Here is a 6,000-nt window from a genome sequence, read left to right as displayed (position 1 = left end):
GGGCTCATGAGCCTTTAGTCCAACCCCTGGCAGCTGTTCCCATAATCGTTTCCTTAGTGTGACTTCAAAAGCATGTCAAACTCTCTTGTGTTCACATTCAAATTCTCTGGATTTGCCTCAGAATACCTTTGGAACAGTAGTTTGTTGTACTTCTCTGTAGTTAGCAGCTAGAGGAATGGAGATCCCTAAAAGTCAAATTTTATACAGGACACTTTCTCTGTAAAGATAGGAATAGGCATCATTCCAGCTTTGGTCTTTTAACATAAATGTTTTCCACAATGTCGGGGGTTTTTTTTTCCTGTCAAACCAAGAGCAATAACCATTCAATATCAATTAATTTTAATACTTAAGAAAATCATAGAGTATGAACCATTTATGAGATGCACGCAAAGGTTTTGAGCTCAACAAGCAAGCAAGTGCATATGTAGGTCAATTCTTGTCTGACTCACACTTTTCCTGCTGAATGAAGTAAGAAATTGAACATTTTTTTACTTTGTTTTGCTGTTGCACAGAGGAAATGTTAAAAATATCTAGAAGATTTTGTAGCACAAAGCCTTCGCCCCATTATTAATCTGGCTTCAGGTGGCTTCTCACTTGGGATCTGACTTCTGAACATAAGAAAATACTTTTTTACTGTAAGGGTCATCAAATACTGGCACAGGTTGCCCAGAGGAGTCTCTATCCTGGGAGATACTCAAAACGAGACCGGACATGACCCTGAGCAACCTAGTTTGGGTGGCTCTGCTTGAGCATGAGGGTCGGACCAGATGATTTCAAGAGGTGCCTTCAGCCTCAGCCATTCTGTGATTCAGCCAGTGATGCTGCTTGGTTTTGAATGTGGAACCCACTTCCTAGAATTTATTTCAAACTTTTTTATCAATCATGCAATTAAAAATAAATGTTTTTGAAAGTCAGATCGAAACACAAATGTGGAAACACAGAAGTAAGATGATATGTTCTTTAAGTATTTCATTTTCAATTTATTATATTCACTAACATTTCTCTGAAGGAAAGTTTTCAATTAAAAGCTCTGAAAATTCCACATGTGGAAAAGAAAACACTGCTCTGCTTTTATGTGTTAAAAGAGTACCTAGGACATAAGCAGTCTTAATGATGAAGATCTGACATCTTTACAGATTTGCTTATGTACTAAGAACACTGAAGAACTTGCAAATGCTTTCTTGGGGAGGAAATGCCTCAGGGACTGAAGGGTCTCCAACAGTTTCAGGAACCAAGCATGTCCTGCGCTTTGGTTCCTAGGGTGGCCACAAACCGAGTGGTTAGCCTTGATCTATCAGCCTGACCCAGCCTTCCCAAAGCAGCTTCTTCTCCTCCAAGAAATTCCAGGTGATCTTCAGAAGTGGACACTTGGAGGACATGCTAGCCAGAATATCTTAACAACGCCATTCCTTTCATTCCTTTCTGTTGATGTTTTCAATCAGTAATTTTCCATAAAATATTTACACATGAAGATGGTCCAGCAAGGTTATCAGAAAATTAGTAAAGCTAATGAAAAACCTCATGCTGCAGCTAATGCAACCATAAGCAGTATCAGAGTATATGTGCACATTAATCAGCAACTCTCAGAATAAAACCAGCTCCACTGAAGTTGAAATCTACTTTAGTGAACAGCAACTGAGGATCCTGATCATAAACATATCAGAATAAGTGAAGATTTTTGGCCTCTGCATGCTTTCTGTCTATATCTAATCTGAGAAGAAAATGAGATTTTTGGAGTCCAGTGTCAGCAATTTAATCCCAAATCTGCAAAGGCAAATACCTCATTGATATTGGGTTAAGATGTATTTACTCAGGCTGTTTTATTGCTCCACGGATACTTCAGCTAAACTTTAGTATTATATTAAGGAGCCTGAAAATACCCTTCACTGCAACAAGGGATAACACCAGCTCAGTATTTTCAATGACACTCCTCCAGGGAGAGAGGTTGGATTTTTGGGTCCCTGATTATATTGCAGTTCAGGATAAGAATCTGATTGATTTCAAGTCATTATGACTGGATTTCAGTTGTGTTGGCTTGTAACACTAGAGCCTTAAATCAAATGGGAAAACTCCATCAATTTGGAAGATTTAATATTCCCTTGTTGGCATTAATACAGCTCTAGGTACACTCCATTTTAAAATGTGGTAGGGTTGTAGCCCAAAATGGGCTGTGCCCTTACTAGCATAAACTGGCATAGGTCCATCAAAGACCGACGGAGCTATACTGAATTATCTTGCCCTAAGTTCTATGTATGATTTTAATACTGTCATACGGATAATCAGGGAGACTTGCAAGTATATCCACTTACGGGCACAGAATAATTAAGCTTTCTCTGGTGGGTTTTTTCAATATTTTGTTTATAGTGGTGAAATACCTTTCCATTCTTCTTTCCACCTTGGTAAAACATGTAAAGGCAGCAGTAACTAAAAAAAATTATATTTATCATGGTGAGAAAATTAGCATATTCACAGCAGTGTATAGATTACATAAGTAGGAAGGAATCAGGAATTAGTGTTGTGAAGGAAGACTTAAGCAATCCAAAGCAGTAAAAATAACTGTGCTGATTAATTTCTCAGCTTGTGGAAGCATTTTTTTTATTCCTAAAAGACACTGCACTAAGTACCATAGTCACAGCTATAGAAGTTACCCTGTATCAACTGGATTGTTTCAATTAACCTGTACTTCAAGCTAATTAAGAACCACAACAAGTCAAAAGAGATCTAGGAAGGCTGGCAGTGGATTTCTCAATTACAACATCATTGTTTCAGATATGATCATCTTCTCCTGACCCTGGCTTTGATTTACATAGTGAGCTATCAGTGTCATGGCTAGAGAGGAAAAAGATATGCTTACAGCCAGTTTCAGTCTTGTTATATATAGTGCTTTCTCCAAAGGGGCATTTTAGCAACTGGTGATGTCATCCCTAATTTTTTGACACAACACAGAAAAAGGAGGGATTTTTTTGGCTGAGATGTATTATCCTTTTCTGTTTCCTACAGAAAAGGCAGAAAAGTGTTTCTAGTGGGTCAAATAATGGGGTAGTCATCAGCTAGTTGCAGAGAGCATTCATGCAGCAACACAATAGAGTGGACAGAATGTGAATTAGTCAGGAGTCAGGACAAAACAAAGACCCAGGCGGGAATGGAGAATATGGAGAATGTGACTGTTTTCAACTCACAACGCAATGCTAATACCGAGGTCTTCAGCATCATTAGCTATATGAGAGGCAAAAAGCAAAACATGCAAGAAATTGGCTTACAGATGCAATAGAGCAGCTTAAGTTTAATTTGAACACTGCAGAGGAAAGTCACTTTAAAAATATATACAAGTTGCTTACAGAAATGCAGTTTGTGTAGGCTTTGGGTTATTAAAACAACCATGAAAGAATATCGTATTAATGCATAGGCTTTAGGATAACACAATTTGTTTGTACATAGGAACTTCAGGCTAACTCTGAAAGAACATTTCTCCTTAACTTCATTGCATTTAATACTGGAATTGTTTTCATGTATAATTCCTTTTGTAATTATAGGAAGTATATTAAATGAGCAGCTCACTTCAAACATCAGAATATTACAGAACTTGATCCAAACCCCAAAGTCAATGGAATGGCCAGCTCCCCAAGGAGCCAAACAGCTGGAAATGAAATGTTCAATCTCAATCCCAGCAAGACCAACATGATGTTAGCTGCAAGGGGAGGACCAGCTAAGAGCAAGCTCCGGACACTGTCTATTCAACTTGTCATTAGAGTTAGGGTAAATATCTGCACTGCACAATCTACCAACATTTAGAGACATGGCATGAGCAGGAGCCCACGCATCTCATTATCAGACACACAGATAGAAGGTACTGGACATACTGCGCTGCCCCAGCTTTTATGCACTACTAAGAAACACAGCAAATTAGCCTGAGCACAGGACTATGTTAGTAATGCTAGACAGTAGAGTGACACGGAGCTGTCTTTACCTGGCATGACCTTGGTGGCAGAGGAGCCACAGTGATGTGTCATCCTGCTTTTCCCATTCATCTTGCCTGGAGATGTGTCCTCCGCATTGGCTCTGCCCCTCCATCACCCTCTGGGGCACATCTGGGTAATGCCATGGGTGGAGATGTGGGAGCTGTGTGCAGGGCTGGCTCGTATGGACCAAAGGCAGTCCAAGGTGGCTGGATGATGTTGATCTTGTACTTCTCTGCATATATGAAAGTACACGTACACAAGTACATACTGATGACCCTTGTCTGAACATGGAGGAGTCCAAACAAAGAAAGTTTCTCCAAGTCCACCCAAGACTCAGTGATGTTGCAGCACTGCTCTGTCTATAAGCACTCGTCTCAATGTTGAGATCTGGCCTTCCTGAAAACCCAGCAATGGGCATGGGTTATTTATCAATACTAATAAAGCCGTCAAGAGCTGTAGCAGAGGGGGAGGCCCAGGTGGGTCCTCACATTTTGCCACAAGTAGCGCTGTGGGAAGTACAAATGGGATTGCTAATGAAAGCTCCCTCTTCATCCCCCAAGGAATAAAATCATTCCCCTTCCTCTCTGCCACATGCCAGCCTCTCTGCACCTAATTCAGGGTCTATTAGATCCTTGGGTTGCAGCCACAATATATCTGTTTCCAAGATATGTGAACTCCAAATAATTTTTGTCTGCTACTTTGTGCCTTCCCTCCAGCCCCACTTGCATGTCTTCTTTCTTCATCTTTCCTTCTAGGACTCCCATTTCTTCCCTCCATCCTTCACTGTTAATGGGCTTCCTTCTACTTCTTTTCTTTCCTTGACACTTGTATCCTAATTTACTCCTCCAGTATTTGTGCTAACACTTAACAAAAATTAAACATGAGCAACATCAAGACAAAAATGGAAGGCACAAGCTGCTTTTGCATGTTCTCCTTGACCGTGCAGGTGAAGTATGGTGTCTGCTTTGCTGCTTGTCTGTCTACTTTTTCTAATGCAAGTTTTTCATAGAGGGGAGAAGATCTCCCTGTGGCTAGTGATTGAAGAGGGGAAGAAGCACAAGCAATGCCGCATTCAACTGATTCCTCTCACACATAGAGAGAGGAGATGAAAGTCTGCTAATAGATGATTGTGGAGTTCTGAGCAGGGCTGGTATGGCACAGCAATGCATACTGCTTCATTTCCAGCACTGCCCGCATGTGCGCCTGTGACAACGGAACCCCTGCCTGGGCTGGAAGTGCTGTGCATTGCCACAAAAGAAACAATAAATATAAATAAATAAGTCCCAGTAACTCAGATGATTAAAAATACACATATATATAATATATACACATACATTATATTATACATATATGCAAGTATGTAATATACAGATATTAAAATCTTCTAAGTAGCTTTTTAAATTATGTGCTGATAGATATATATATTTAAAACTGTTTATCTATACACATAGTCAAAATCCCAAAACAATATATTGTTTTTTATCACAGATAGCATGTCATAGTTTCTTACCTGTGGATATGTAAAATAGATCATGCAAATGCCAAGTGAAAGACAAAACATTCACAGAGCAAACACAGTTTCTGTGATCCTTAGAATGCAGAGCTTTAAAACCAAAAACTACTGCTCTCTGTGAATTTAATTTTGCCAGGTGCTACATAAATGATGATGCGAGCTATCAAGATATAAATCATACATGTTTAAAATGAAACATTCATTGTTATAGGCAAACTTATAGTCTTTCTTAAGCAGTGGAGAATTTTTTCCAAAATCCTGATTCATGTCTGTGGATGAGTAGAAAACGGCCTACAAATGCCAGGACTGCTCTTGGTACTCCTTGCTACTAATCCAGCTGCCCTAGGAGCAGGGGCATTTTGGACTGAGCTGCACAACACAAAGGAGGAGTTGCAGAAAGGAGTAGGGCACTTCTGAGGGACTTCCAAAGTTTGCACTAACCCCTGGGATCTGCTGAAGCAGGGAGGTACCTGCCACCCCACAGCTGCACCAGCTGGCAGGATGAGGTGAACTATCTGCTGGAGCCCT

Source organism: Ciconia boyciana, chromosome 1, assembly GCF_034638445.1.
Source record: "Ciconia boyciana chromosome 1, ASM3463844v1, whole genome shotgun sequence".
Classification (NCBI taxonomy): Eukaryota; Metazoa; Chordata; class Aves; order Ciconiiformes; family Ciconiidae; genus Ciconia; species Ciconia boyciana.
The sequence above is the reverse complement of the archived record's forward strand: the minus strand, read 5'-3'. Positions refer to the sequence as shown.